We start from the raw sequence: 14,980 nt of genomic DNA on the forward strand, positions 1-14,980 counted from the left end.
AGGGGGTGCACCGGTCCTGGAGGTAGTGCAATACCAGGTCAATGCGTGGAGTGGACAGAGCAAGCTCTTTTTCCAGCTCCCTGTTCTAAAAATCCATTTAATATATGGTCCCCAGATAGGGGACGTATCAGATATTAAACTGATAAGAACAGATTTTTTTTTAAGTTTACATCCCCATCTAGTGGGGTGACTTTATTGGCACAAAAAGAGTTTTACAATTCGATTAACTTATTAAGAACATTTTAAAACCTAAAATGTTCTAAAAACCAAAAACTCTTTAAAAATACAAAATACATACATATAAAATGGGCACGTGGTGGCATCACAATATGGAACTCCACTCACTTAAAAGCCATTTTCTGGATAAAATCGGAAAGTTCTTTTTATCTATTATAAAATAATCATACATCTCACTAAAACAAATAGATAAAACGTCCTGCACAGATAAAATCTCGTGTTTAAACAATAAAATGTTTCGGGCCTTCCATAGAGCTGCCTTCACGCAGTTGATGGTCTTCCATGCCATTATCCTCTCGGTCCATGTGGGGCACTCCAGACATCCATACAGCGCGGTCTCCATCTTTAGTTCTTTGATCCGGGTGATTTTTATCAGAAGAGGGCTTATCTTAGTCCATATGAATTTAGAAAAATAACAGGTCCACATCAGATGTTGTACGCTTTCATCCTCTCGACATCCAGGTCTTGGGCAGGCGGCAGAGTTGGTCAGCCCTCTTCGATGCTGGAATGCCCGGCATGGAAGACACTCGTGAACGCAGCTCCAGGCAAGGTCCTTCTGAGAATTAAAAAGAGAGTTGTAGTTAACCATCCTGCAGATTTGCTTGGTTCTCTCTTCGTTAAAATTCCCTGCAGGCGCCATAAAACCACTTTCCTTAATATCTTTATACGTTTTTTTTACTGTTTAAAAGATATTGTACCGTCTTATCGCTAAAATCATATAAAATCACTACCTTTGCTAAAATCTTGTAGTCTTCTGCTAGGTTAAAAGAGTAGGGGGAATTTAAAACTGGAAAACCACCCATGTCTCCGCATAAAATAACCTGTGTTAAAACGTATGAAGTAAGACCAGTAGTGATTCTTAAAAACAGCGTTAAGACACATGCTAAAAAACTTAGTTAAAAGAAAAGCTCTAAATCAGGGAAATCCTTCCCCCCCCCATAGGTTTGGGTTTTAAAACGATCTCTCTTCTAAGTTTTTCCATTTTGCAGTTCCATAAGAAAGTGAAGCATGCATTTGTGATCTTCTTTAGCAGCCGGTCTGGAGGGGGAAACACCAGACTAAGATATAATAAAATGGGTAAGATAATCATTAGAGATGAGCGAACGTACTCGTCCGAGCTTGATATTCGTGCGAATATTAGGGTGTTCGGGATGCTCGTTACTCTTAACGAGCACCACGCGGTGTTCCGGTTACTTTCAGTTTCCTCTCTGAGACGTTAGCGCGCTTTTCTGGCCAATTGAAAGACAGGGAAGGCATTACAACTTCCCCCTGTGACGTTCAAGCCCTATACCACCCCCCTGCTGTGAGTGGCTGGGGAGATCAGGTGTCACCCGAGTATAAAAGTCGGCCCCTCCCGCGGCTCGCCTCAGATGCCTTGTGAGTTAGCTGAGGGAAAGTGCTGCTGGTGCCGGAGCTGCTGTAGGGAGAGTGTTAGGAGTTAGTGTAGGCTTCAAGAACCGCAACGGTCCTTCTCAGGGCCACTTCTATCCGTGTGCAGTACTGTGGAGGGTGCTGTTAGCAGTGTTGCACAAATTTTTTTTTTTTCAAAATCGGCAGTCTGCAGAGCATTGCGCCTTGCAGTAATACTACAGGGAGAGAATTGTGTAGGCAGGGCCAGAAGACATATATTATTGATTGAATATAGTCAGTGGGCCCTCCGTTTCCAAAAAAGGGAAAAATTGTATTTGTCCTGCAGTCTTGCGCCAATTTATTTCCTGCCTGGGAAAAGTAACCGCTGTGCTGCACTTCATATAACTGCATTTCTGTGCAACACATATCTTATCTGATTGAATATAGTCAGTGGGCCCTCCGTTTCCCAAAAAGGGAAACATTCTATTTGTCCTGCAGGCTTGCGCCAATTTATTTGCTGCCTGTGAAAAGTCTCCGCTCTGCTGCACTTCATATAACTGCATTTCTGTGCAACACATATCTTATCTGATTGAATATAGTCAGTGGGCCCTCCGTTTCCCAAAAAGGGAAACATTCTATTTGTCCTGCAGGCTTGCGCCAATTTATTTGCTGCCTGTGAAAAGTCTCCGCTCTGCTGCACTTCATATAACTGCATTTCTGTGCAACACATATCTTATCTGATTGAATATAGTCAGTGGGCCCTCCGTTTGCTAAAAAGGGAAACATTCTATTTGTCCTGCAGGCTTGCGCCTATTTATTTGCTGTCTGTGAAAAGTAACCGCTCTGCTGCACTTCATATAACTGCATTTCTGTGCAACACATATCTTATCTGATTGAATATAGTCAGTGGGCCCTCCGTTTCCCAAAAAGGGAAACATTCTATTTGTTCTGCAGGCTTGCGCCAATTTATTTGCTGCCTGTGAAAAGTCTCCGCTCTGCTGCACTTCATATAACTGCATTTCTGTGCAACACATATCTTATCTGATTGAATATAGTCAGTGGGCCCTCCGTATCCCAAAAAGGGAAACATTCTATTTGTCCTGCAGGCTTGCGCCAATTTATTTGCTGCCTGGGAAATCACTGGTAATACAGCATGCTGAGGGGTAGGGGTAAGCCTAGAGGACGTGGACGTGGCCGAGGACGCGGAGGCCCAAGTCAGGGTGTGGGCACAGGGCGAGCTCCTGATCAAGGTGTATCGCAGCCGACTGCTGCGCGATTAGGAGAGAGGCACGTTTCTGGCGTCCCCACATTCATCGCCCAATTAATGGGTCCACGCGGGAGACCTTTATTAGAAAATGAGCAGTGTGAGCAGGTCCTGTCGTGGATGGCAGAAAGGGCTTCGAGCAAGCTATCATCCACCCACAGTTCTGCGCCGTCCAGTGCTGCAAATCCAAATCCTCTGGCTGCTACTCCTCCTTCCTCCCAGCCTCCTCACTCCACTACAATGACACATGCTCAGGAGCGGGAAGACTCCCAGGAACTGTTCTCGGGCCCCTGCTCAGATTGGGCAGCAGTGGTTCCTCTCCAAGCAGAGGAGTTTATCGTCACTGATGCCCAACCATTCGAAAGTTCCCGGGGTCCGGGGGATGAGGCTGGGGACTTCCGGCAACTGTCTCAAGACCTTTCAGTGGGTGAGGAGGACGATGACGATGAGACACAGTTGTCTTGCAGTGAGGTAGTAGTAAGGGCAGTAAGTCCGAGGGAGGAGCGCACAGAGGATTCGGAGGAAGAGCAGCAGGACGATGAGGTGACTGACCCCACCTGGTGTGCAACGCCTACACAGGACAGGTCTTCAGAGGGGGAGGCACGGGCAGCAGCAGGGCAGGTTGCAAGAGGCAGTGCGGTGTCCAGGGGTAGAGGCAGGGCCAGACCAAATAATCCACCAACTGTTTCCCAAAGCACACCCTCGCGCCATGCCACCCTGCAGAGGCAGAGGTGCTCTAAGGTCTGGCAGTTTTTCACAGAGACGCCTGACGACCGACGAACAGTGGTGTGCAACCTTTGTCGCGCCAAGATCAGCCGGGGAGCCACCACCAACAGCCTCACCACCACCACCATGCGCAGACATATGATGGCCAAGCACCCCACAAGGAGGGACGAAGGCCGTTCACCGCCTCCGGTTTGCACCGCTGCCTCTCCCCCTGTGCCCCAACCTGCCACTGAGATCCAACCCCGCTCTGAGGACACAGGCACTACCGTCTCCTGGCCTGCACCCACACCCTCACCTCCGCTGTCCTCGGCCCCATCCACCAATGTCTCGCACCACACCGTCCAGCCGTCGCTAGCGCAAGTGTTTGAGCGCAAGCGCAAGTACGCCGCCACGCACCCGCACGCTCAAGCGTTAACCGTCCACATAGCCAAATTTATCAGCCTTGAGATGCTGCCCTATAGGGTTATGGAAATGGAGTCCTTCAAAAGTATGATGGAGGCGGCGGCCCCGCGCTACTCAGTTCCCAGTCGCCACTACTTTTCCCGATGTGCCGTCCCAGCCCTGCACGACCACGTCTCCCGCAACATTGTACGCGCCCTCACCAACGCGGTTACTGCCAAGGTCCACTTAACAACGGACACGTGGACAAGCACAGGCGGCCAGGGCCACTACATCTCCCTGACGGCACATTGGGTGAATTTAGTGGAGACTGGGACAGAGTCAGAGCCTGGGACCGCTCACGTCCTACCCACCCCCAGAATTGCGGGCCCCAGCTCGGTGCTGGTGTCTGTGGCGGTGTATGCTTCCTCCACTAAAGCACCCTCCTCCTCCTCCTCTGCAACCTCTGTCTCGCAATCAAGATGTGTCAGCAGCAGCAGCAGCACGTCGCCAGCAGTCGGTGTCGCGCGGCGTGGCAGCACAGCGGTGGGCAAGCGTCAGCAGGCCGTGCTGAAACTACTCAGCTTAGGAGATAAGAGGCACACGGCCCACGAACTGCTGCAGGGTCTGACAGAGCAGACCGACCGCTGGCTTGCGCCGCTGAGCCTCCAACCGGGCATGGTCGTGTGTGACAACGGCCGTAACCTGGTGGCGGCTCTGCAGCTCGGCAGCCTCACGCACGTGCCATGCCTGGCCCACGTCTTTAATTTGGTGGTTCAGCGCTTTCTGAAAAGCTACCCACGCCTGTCAGACCTGCTCGTAAAGGTGCGCCGGCTCTGCGCACATTTCCGCAACTCCCACACGGACGCTGCCACCCTGCGGACACTGCAACATCGGTTTAATCTTCCAGTGCACCGACTGCTGTGCGACGTGCCCACACGGTGGAACTCTACGCTCCACATGTTGGCCAGGCTCTATGAGCAGCGTAGAGCTATAGTGGAATACCAACTCCAACATGGGCGGCGCAGTGGGAGTCAGCCTCCTCAATTCTTTTCAGAAGAGTGGGCCTGGTTGGCAGACATCTGCCAGGTCCTTCGAAACTTTGAGCAGTCTACCCAGGTGGTGAGCGGCGATGCTGCAATCATTAGCGTCACCATTCCTCTGCTATGCATCTTGAGAAGTTCCCTGCAAACCATAAAGGCAGCCGCTTTGCGCTCGGAAACAGAGCCGGGGGAAGACAGTATGTCGCTGGATAGTCAGAGCACCCTCCTGTCTATATCTCAGCGCGTTCAGGAGGAGGAGGAGGAGCATGAGGAGGAGGGGGAAGAGACAGCTTGGCCCACTGCTGACGGTACCCATGCTGCTTGCCTGTCATCATTTCAGCGTGTATGGCCTGAGGAGGAGGAGGATCCTGAAAGTGATCTTCCTAGTGCGGACAGCCATGTGTTGCGTACAGGTACCCTGGCACACATGGCTGACTTCATGTTAGGATGCCTTTCTCGTGACCCTCGCGTTACACGCATTCTGGCCACTACGGATTACTGGGTGTACACACTGCTCGACCCACGCTATAAGGAGAACCTTCCCACTCTCATTCCCGAAGAGGAAAGGGGTTCGAGAGTGTTGCTATACCACAGGACCCTGGCGGACAAGCTGATGGTAAAATTCCCATCCGACAGCGCTAGTGGCAAAAGGCGCAGTTCCGAGGGCCAGGTAGCAAGGGAGGTGCGGAGATCGAGCAGCATGTACAGCCCAGGCAGTGCAACAGTCTTTAAGGGCCTGGACAGCTTTATGGCTCCCCAGCAAGACTGTGTCACCGCTCCCCAGTCAAGGCTGAGTCGGCGAGAGCACTGTAAAAGGATGGTGAGGGAGTACGTAGCCGATCGCACGACCGTCCTCCGTGACGCCTCTGCCACCTACAACTACTGGGTGTCGAAGCTGGACACGTGGCCTGAACTAGCGCTGTATGCCCTGAAGGTGCTTGCTTGTCCTGCGGCTAGCGTCTTGTCGGAGAGGGTGTTTAGTGCGGCTGGGGGAATCATCACAGATAAGCGTACCCGCCTGTCAACCGACAGTGCCGACAGGCTAACACTCATCAAGATGAACAAAGCCTGGATTTCCCGAGACTTCTCTTCTCCACCAGCGGACAGCAGCGATACCTAATCAATACGTAGGCTGCACCCGCGGATGGAAGCATCGTTCTCTCTCACCATCCAAAACGGGGACATTTCTGCTTCATCAATCTGTGTATAATATTCCTCCTCCTCCTCCTCCTCCTCCTGAAACCTCACGTAATCACGCTGAACGGGCAATTTTTCTTAGGGCCACAAGGCTCACTCATATAATTTTTCTAAAAATTTTTTTATACGTTTCAATGCTCTTAAAAGCGTTGGAACTTTAACTTGAAACAATTTTTCGTTAAACTGGGCTGCCTCCAGGCCTAGTTACCACTTAAGCCACATTAACCAAAGCGATTAATGGGTTTCACCTGCCATCTTGGTTGGGCATGGCCAATTTTTACTGAGGTACATTAGTACTGTTGGTACACCAATTTTTTTGGGCCCTCACCTACAGTGTAATCATAGCAATTTGTATGTTCTTCGCCTGCACTCATGGTACAGAAAGGTGTGTGGGGTTGGCCTACACTTTAGCTACATAAATGTAACTTGGGCCTTGGCTATACTGCAGCTACTGAAATGGAACTAAGACTGCACTCCCACTATACTGCTGCTTCGGAATTGTTCCTGGGGCCTGTGTAGGCTGCTATTATTACTTAAATGGAACTTAGACTATGCTCCTCCTATACTGCTGCTTCAGAATTGTTACTGGGGCCTGTCTTGAGTGCTACTATTACTGAAATGGAACGAAGACTGCGCTCCCACTATACTGCTGCTTCGGAATTGTTACTGGGGCCTGTCTTGAGTGCTACTATTACTGAAATGGAACTAATACTGTGCTCCCCCTATAATGCTGCTAGTGATATGTTAGTGGGGCCTGTCCTAATGCTACGGCTGAAATGTTACGAATTATGGGCTCTGCCTATACCGCTGCTAATGGTATGTCTCTGGGGTGTGGAAACAGAGGCTTTCCAAAGACATGATGGCGGCGAGGCCATTTCCCACCAATGCGGTTACTGTTAAGGTGCATATAACCACGGACACGTGGAGAGGACACGTAGTGCCTCAAAAACATCCCCCTCCTCCTCCAACAATGAGAACATTCTTGGCAAATGCCTTTGCATTGGTTCGTCTGGTGGCAGTCCAAGAATTTCACCTTTACCGACACAACAAGAGAGCCCCCCCACCATGGCCCACTTAATCCTGGCCACATTCCGAAAACCAACAAAATAAAACCGCGCTACTTGGTCCGCAGTCACCACCACATTACCACCAACGCGGTTACTGTTAAGGTGCATATAACCACGGACAGGTGGAGAGGACACGTAGTGCCTCAAAAACATCCCCCGCCACGGCCAACTTAATCCTGGCCACATTCCGAAAACCAACAAAATACAACCGCGCTACTAGGTCCGCAGTCACCACCACATTACCACCAACGCGGTTACTGTTAAGGTACATATTACCAGTCTGACTGGGGCATGCAGACACCTTGACAGAATGAATAGTGTGTGGCACATAGGTTCCCCATTGCTATGCCCACGTGTGCAGCTCCTGATGGCGGTGGCACAGGATTATATTTCTCATTGCTTCTGTACAGCATTGTGGGCTATCGCCCCACCACTTTTAAAGAGGGTCGCTGCCTAGCCGTGCCAACCCTCTGCAGTGTGTGCCTGCAGTTCCTCCTCATGGCAGACGCACTTATAAATAGACATGAGGGTGGTGTGGCATGAGTGCAGCTGAAGGCTGCGCAGGGACAGTTTGGTGTGCGCTGTGGACACTGCGTCGTGCAGGGGGGAGGGGGGTTGGGCAGCATGTAACCCAGGAGAAGTGGCAGCAGAGTGTCATGCAGGTAGTGATTGTGCTTTGTTGTAGGTAGTGTGGTGCTTAGCTAAGGTATGCCATGCTAATGAGGGCTTTTCAGAAGTAAAAGTTGTTGGGAGGGGGGGGGCCCACTCTTGCCGGTATTGTGGCTTAATAGTGGGACCTGGGAACTTGAGATGCAGCCCAACATGTAGCCCCTCGCCTGCCCTATCCGTTGCTGTGTTGTTCCCATCACTTTCTTGAATTGCCCAGATTTTCACACATGGAAACCTTAGCGAGCATCGGCGAAATACAAAAATGCTCGGGTCGCCCATTGACTTCAATGGGGTTCGTTACTCGAAACGAACCCTCGTGCATTGCGAAAATTTCGTCCCGAGTAACGAGCACCCGAGCATTTTGGTGCTCGCTCATCTCTATTTATTTTTTGTGCCACCAAGTCCCAACTGGTAAAACCGTTGTTGGACTCATTAAAGGAGACCTCTAAAATCTGCACGGAATCAGAAACAGGTACAGGAATGTCCGATAAAAGCATGTCTCCAATATTTTAAATGTTGCTTTTATTAAAATTCACTTTAAAACCAGAGGAGCAGCAAAAATACTGAATTTGTTTTAGAGTCTTTTGAATTGAGAGGGTGTCCCTGCAGAGCACTGCGACATCATCCATGTACCCCACTACTTTAGCCTCGATACCCCCCCCCCACCCGGAAGCGGGGTTCCTCTGATCTGCTTGTCCTTCCGTAATGCGCATAAAAGAGGCTCCAGTGCACAGATAAAAAGTAGTGGGGACAAGGGACACCCCTGCTTCACCCCGGATTTTAAAAGGACATCCTGTGTCTTAAAACCGTTTACTAAAATCTTACTCGTGCAGTTTTCATAAAAGGCTCTTAGGGACAATAAAAAGCCTTCTGGTATACCCATCTTCTCTAAAACCTTAAAAAGATAAAAGTGCGACACTCTGTCAAAGGCCTTCTCAAAATCTATAGATAAAATGGCAATTTTACCATGCCTTGACTTGGTGTCGCTGATGCAGTCTTTTAAAAGGTTGAGATTGTCGTGAATCGCCCTCCCAGGGATGCCACAGACTTGATTTTGATGTATTATTTTGTGAATTATCTGTTTCAGTCTGTTAGCGCAGATTTTGGCCATGATTTTGTAGTCGGAGTTTAGAAGGGTGATGGGTCTCCAGTTTTTTATATCAGTCTTGTCTCCTTTCTTGTACAACAGAGACACGTCATCCTTCCTCCACGACCCTGGGAGGCTTTTGGAATTAAAAATTTCACTAAAAAGAGAATAAAAATCCTCTTTTAAAATCCCATAAAACATAACATAAAACTCAATGGGTATACCGTCCGGACCAGGCACCTTGCCTGGTTTAAAACTACAGATGGTATCTAAAATCTCCTGCTCCGAGATATCACGCAATAAAAAACTCTGTGAGGCAGGGTCTAAAACATCCGTGATCTCCTCTGAGTCCTTCATAAAACTTACATCCACACTCTTAGTGCTAAAAAGATCCGCATAAAAACCATGTACCTTTCCTAAAAGACCCTGTACATCTGTGACTCCGTCCAGTTCATTTAAAACATTTTTTATCTGTGATTTTCTTTAAAAAATACCTGGAGCAGGTCTCGTTTTCTTCGAGGTGTTTCACTCTAGAACGGAATATTATTTCTTTACCCTTCTGCTCCAGGCATTTGGCAATATCCTTTTTCACATCTAAAATCTCTTTTGTCACATCAATATCATGCTCTCTCATCTTGTACAGGGTCTGCAGACGGGTGTTTAGATTGGAATAAAAGGCCCGTTTCTCTTTGGCTTTAGAGATCCCAACCCTGATAAAATAGTCCTTAATCTTACTCTTCATCTTTTCCCACCACTGGCTGGTGGGAATGTTGGGATCTCTTACCCGTCTGCACTCTTTAAAAAAGGTAATAAAATCCGATAAAACCTGCGGATCTTGTAGAAGGGACACGTTCATCTTCCAGGCATTACTGGTTCTCCTTCGTTCTTCAAGGTTTGCTTTAAAAAATAAAACCTTGTGGTCAGAGAATGTATTGGTAAAAACATCAGATCTAAAAGGTTGTACCTGGTGAGAGCAGAAGATAAAATCTATCCTGGAGCTGCAGGTGGTGTTGCTCCAGGTCACACCGGCCTCTTCAGGTAAAAGTGGATTACATTTCTTAAAAACATCCGTAAGCAGGTGATCTGTTACGATGTTCTTCAGCATGTTGGCAGTTTTGTCATAGTTCCTGCTTACGGAGTTAGAGAAGCGGCGTCCCCCCATTAAAACACAATTAAAATCACCAGCTAAAACAAGGGGATAAGAACTGTTAATAAAAAGGGGTAAAATCTCCAATATTTCTGCTCTCACCTTCTTTTCTGGAGAACCATAAAAGTTTAGAAACTGCCATCTAATACCATTTAATAAAACTCTGACCAATAAAATTCTGCCTGGTAAAATTTCATAAAAATTTTCAATAAAAACGTTCTCTTTAAAAAGAATGGCGACCCCTGCTGATCTGGACTCGTTAGATCCAGACCAGACCGATGGACCGTGCACCCAATCTTTTTCATATTTCTTATATTGGGATTTGTGCGGGATGCGGCATTCCTGCAGGAAGAACACGGAAGCAGCAAAAATGGTAAGGTAGGTAAACAGGGCAGCCTGTCTCACTTTACTCTCGAGGCTTCTTACGTTGAAAGTGAGACAGGAAAGATCCGCCATCATTGAGTGGGTAGAAGGACGGTATCGTATATGCCCACGGTGCTCAACTTAAAAACCACACTCTCCGGCAATGCCAGAGACCCCGCTGGAGCTCTCATACCCCCCCCCCCCCGCATCCGAATCCACTGTGAACAGGGATGATGCTGGAGAGGAACTGCCATCACTCAGCTGGCCCCCCAGGACACCCGAGGCAGGAATGTCTGATAGGTCCCAGATGGACGACATAGGAAGTGTGCCCACCCCAGGGGTCGGCAAGTCGGCTTCATGGTGTTCGGTTTTCCCCTCTGCAGGGGTGGGTACTTCGCCCTTGGCCACCGCCTCGGAGGTTGCCCCCGCATCCCCCGCCTGGCAGGCAGGGGCACTGGTGGCTGGCACCTTAGGGGGACCGTCCGGTTTCGCTGCGTCTGCAGGTACTTCCTTAGGTCCCCCCCGTACCACCTCCGAGTACAAGGTGGCCTTCGAGCTTTTCCGCCTTTTCGTGGCTGCTGTGCTTCCCCCGGGGTCTTCTGCCTCGGGTACCTTCGCAGCCGGCGTCTCCTGCGGGCTGGGACCGGCTTCATTTGGACTCCCCTCTGTCCCAGGGACCTGGGGGTTGGAGTCCATCGGCCTATCCGCAGCCCTCCTCTTGCTACGCCGCTGCTCTTTTGCTGTACCTTCCTCATTTTGGGGGGATCTGCTGGTGGTATCCATGTCCTCCGGTTCCTCTCCTTGGGGGGGTGCGGTTTGGTCTGCTGGCTTCCTTGGCTGCCCTCGCTGCTCCGTATTTCGTGCCCTATGACGACACTCCAAAAAAAGATGACCAACTCTGCCGCGTGTATCGCATTTTTTCGCCATAGGACACTGGTTGGTCTCATGCTCTGAGCCACCACAATTCCTGCAGGTGACGCCGCAACTGTCTTTCTCATGGCCATATTTTCTACAGTTGCGGCAGTAGGCTGGCAATTCCGCAAAATAGAGGTCGCCACTCACGTTACCCAGTTTAAAACGAGCAGGCGGTAGTTTTAGACCCCCTGGGCACCCAGGGTCTTTAATACACGTGACCTGAAATCTCCATTTAGATGTCCAAATACCAAGCTCATTCATAATCTTTCCCGTACACTTTACTGATTTGAAGTATCCACTTAGGAAGGCTTCTACTTCCTTCAGGTCAGCGAAGGAGAATACATTTTAATCACCACAAGCTTGGTCACATCTAGGACGTGCTCAACCAGCTGGACACCCTCAAGCCATGCATCTTGTTTTGTAGGAATCGCATTAATCAAATCACTGAAAATAGCTTTCTGGGTAAAGGTAACGTTATAGGTCCTACGCTTGGGGTAGTCCTGTATCCCCAGTATCTCTCGTTTTTGTATGTTGAATACACCCATGAGCACGTCCTCCACCACATAACGCAGGCCACGTGTACCCGCCGCTTCATCGGTAAAAATAATTCTTATGGTATTTTGAATCCGGGTATAGGCGGTATGGAGTCTGGGTCCGTACCCATGACTCCTTTTTTTTTTTTTTTCTCTCTCTTTACAACACCGCTGTTGTAAGTTTCCTCAACTTGACCCAAAGGCCAAGCGGGCAAGGGGGATCGCGACTCGTTATCTCTAGGACTAGGCCCTCTCCCCAATAGCAGCAGGCGGGTTTAGCCCACCGAAGTGGGTGATCCCGCCAGGCCAAGGAGGGGGGAACCTGAGATACCCTCTGGCTAAGCTCTCCTGCACAAGTGCACTTGAACTTAGCCAAAAGGCCGAGAAGCGATAACCCGAAATGGGTTTCACCTGTAGCCCGGCCCGCCCAACTCCACTTCCAAGGCTTGAGGCAACACACTCAGCCGACACTCTGGGCGCACCCACAATGCACCCAGGCAGCCGGGAGAATTGGAAAACTTTGCATAGCCCCGCCCCACGCCTTCTCAACCGCACCCTCCCTCCTCAGTCCTTCCTCTTGCACCGTGCTCACGCATCCTAGGCTTGCAGAGCCTGCTGCTGCTGCAGGACTCGTCAGCTCCCTACAAAGGATGGTTAAGCCGGCGATGACACTAGAAGCAAGCACTAGTTTGTCTCTGAAGGTGCGTCGGCCGGTCGGTTGGAGGGATCTCTTCGGCCGACCGCATTTCGAGTGGGGACTGATGGAAACTTTTTACCTAAAATAAGGGAAATTGGCTTCGGCCCCATAGGGCTGTATTGCCTTCCCCTGGGCCGTCATTAGTAGACCCTAGTAAGGAGAATATTAGAGCGGCATGGTCATCCGAAGAACTTAAAAACATACAGCAGGCCTTTTTTTCCCGCCATACATACATAACTACAGATTTTATATTTTTTTTACATATATACATTATATATATACACACATACATACATACACACACACTCTTAAATCTATATCTACAAAATCTGTAATTCAGAAATAATCCATATCTATATTCTACATAATTAATAAAGATAGATAGACTCACTCACATACATACATACTGTATGCAAATGAGCCAGGTGTTTGGAAGGCTGATGATGTCACTCCTTTGTGATGTCATGAGCCAGGTGTATGGCAGGCTGATGTCACTCCATTGGGTTGTCATCAATTTAGAAGCATTAATACCGGGCTTGGCAGCCATTTTAGTCAGTCTCTGCTGCAGCTGGGAGACGGGAGATGGTCTTTATTTCCACCAAGAAGCTGCAGAACTACCGGTAACTGCATCATTTTTATTTTATTCAATATAGGTTTTATTGGTTTCATGGAGGGGGGGGGGGGGGACTTTTGCCTTATCTCAAAGCAATGTAAAAATAACTTTGACAATGAAACTTAATAAATAAATTTCGAGTTGAACTATATCATGTTTGTCTGTGATATTTTATAAGGTCTACAAACAGGGGAATGAGGGGAGGGTAAGGGGGGAGTGGTAAGGGAGGGTAGGTATCTATGACACGGGAGAAAGAGAAAATAAAACAAAAAGGGGGGGGGGGAGGGGGCTCCGGGATTGTTGTTTCTCTTTACGATTGTGGTTTAAATGTGTTACTCACATGTCCCTGTCTGTAACCACCTAGTAAATAGGGGTGAGCTCCGGGCATCTATCCATATCGCCCAGGTGTGATACAATTTATCATAGCCTGACGGCTCATCTCGAAGCCTCATTCTCTCCATACGCTCTATTTCGTGGATCATTGTTATTTTTAGCGGAGTGCATTTTTTATGCAGCACACAAGGGGGAGACAGCGGCCTACCAAAATCTAGTTGGCTGCTGCTGTGGCTTTCTTTTTTTTTTTTAAAAAAGGTAGGTTCCGTTCTTCCATGGTGAGGAATAGGCAGGGAGGTTCCGTTTTTGCCAGCTGGGGAATGCTTATAGGCAAGGCCTTATCCCTGGTGGTGCATGTAACGTCAGACCACGTTTTAGACATGCAGCAGCAGCATTCAGTCAGTGGCTGACAAACGAGCTCCATGCAAGTTTACATTAAACAGACACATTTCTTTCTTTACTGTATTGACTGCGGTCTGTAATCGAGCGGTTGAACTGTTTCTGTGTCCATGCATTGAATAAAGCAATACATCCTTGTAAAGTAGACGTCCGTTCGTTGGACTTCTTTGCTCCCCGAGTGTTGCTCTATCTCTAAACGTTGGCCTGGATCTTCATGGACGAATATTGCCCATCCCACGTGGAGCGTGTATCTCAGCCCACGTGGAGTGCTGCAGTCCAATGAGGTATTCCGTGCTGCATAGCAAGCCTTGGGCCTGTGTGATTGGGGGTCCGCTGCTGTCTGTCCACTCTGAAGCGCGCATCCAGGGCCGGCCGGGCGGCCGCTTTTCGACTACCAGCGACTGCAGGTCACTCACACAGGCTGGTTGGAATGGCCTAGCATTATCCTGATCCGGAGGTGTAACTTGAAGCTGCGGGGCCCCAGTACAAAGTCTTGAACTGGGCCCCCAAACTATAAAGCTTCATTGATAGCATTGGTTTACAATGTGGGGGAAGAGAGACTTTATGGGCCCCCTAGGGCTCCGGGCCCCAGGTGCGACCGCACCCCCTGCACATACACCCATGACCCGAATACGTGGAGCATACAGACGCAGGCTGCCAGGATACGCTGTGCCTGCCCGATGTTTCCAACTTGGCTATTAGCGCAGCGGTAGGTACGAACTATAGAGTGCCGCTGGCATATGAACTGCTGTGTGTGTGTGTTGTTTTGCTTCCAGTTGTACCTGTGCTGTGCACACTCTGGCAGACGCAGCTGCTCAGTGGATACAATGTTGCGAGCTCCACGGCAGCAGGCGGGCTGAGTGTCAATCAAAGTGCTTGGGTGGTAGCAGCAGCCGCCACAGCTGCGCTGCACCTCTTGCACGTCAGTTTTGTTTTTCTGCTTTTGTAAACTGTTGTAGGAA

The 14,980-nt window shown here is 49.3% G+C and overlaps 1 pseudogene; it reads right to left on the bottom strand.

The window, feature by feature from the left end:
- On the bottom strand, window positions 1-212 carry LOC136573900 (U2 spliceosomal RNA; annotated as a pseudogene).
- Window positions 213-14,980: the final 14,768 nt, after the last annotated feature.

Source organism: Eleutherodactylus coqui, chromosome 7, assembly GCF_035609145.1.
Source record: "Eleutherodactylus coqui strain aEleCoq1 chromosome 7, aEleCoq1.hap1, whole genome shotgun sequence".
NCBI lineage: Eukaryota > Metazoa > Chordata > Amphibia > Anura > Eleutherodactylidae > Eleutherodactylus > Eleutherodactylus coqui.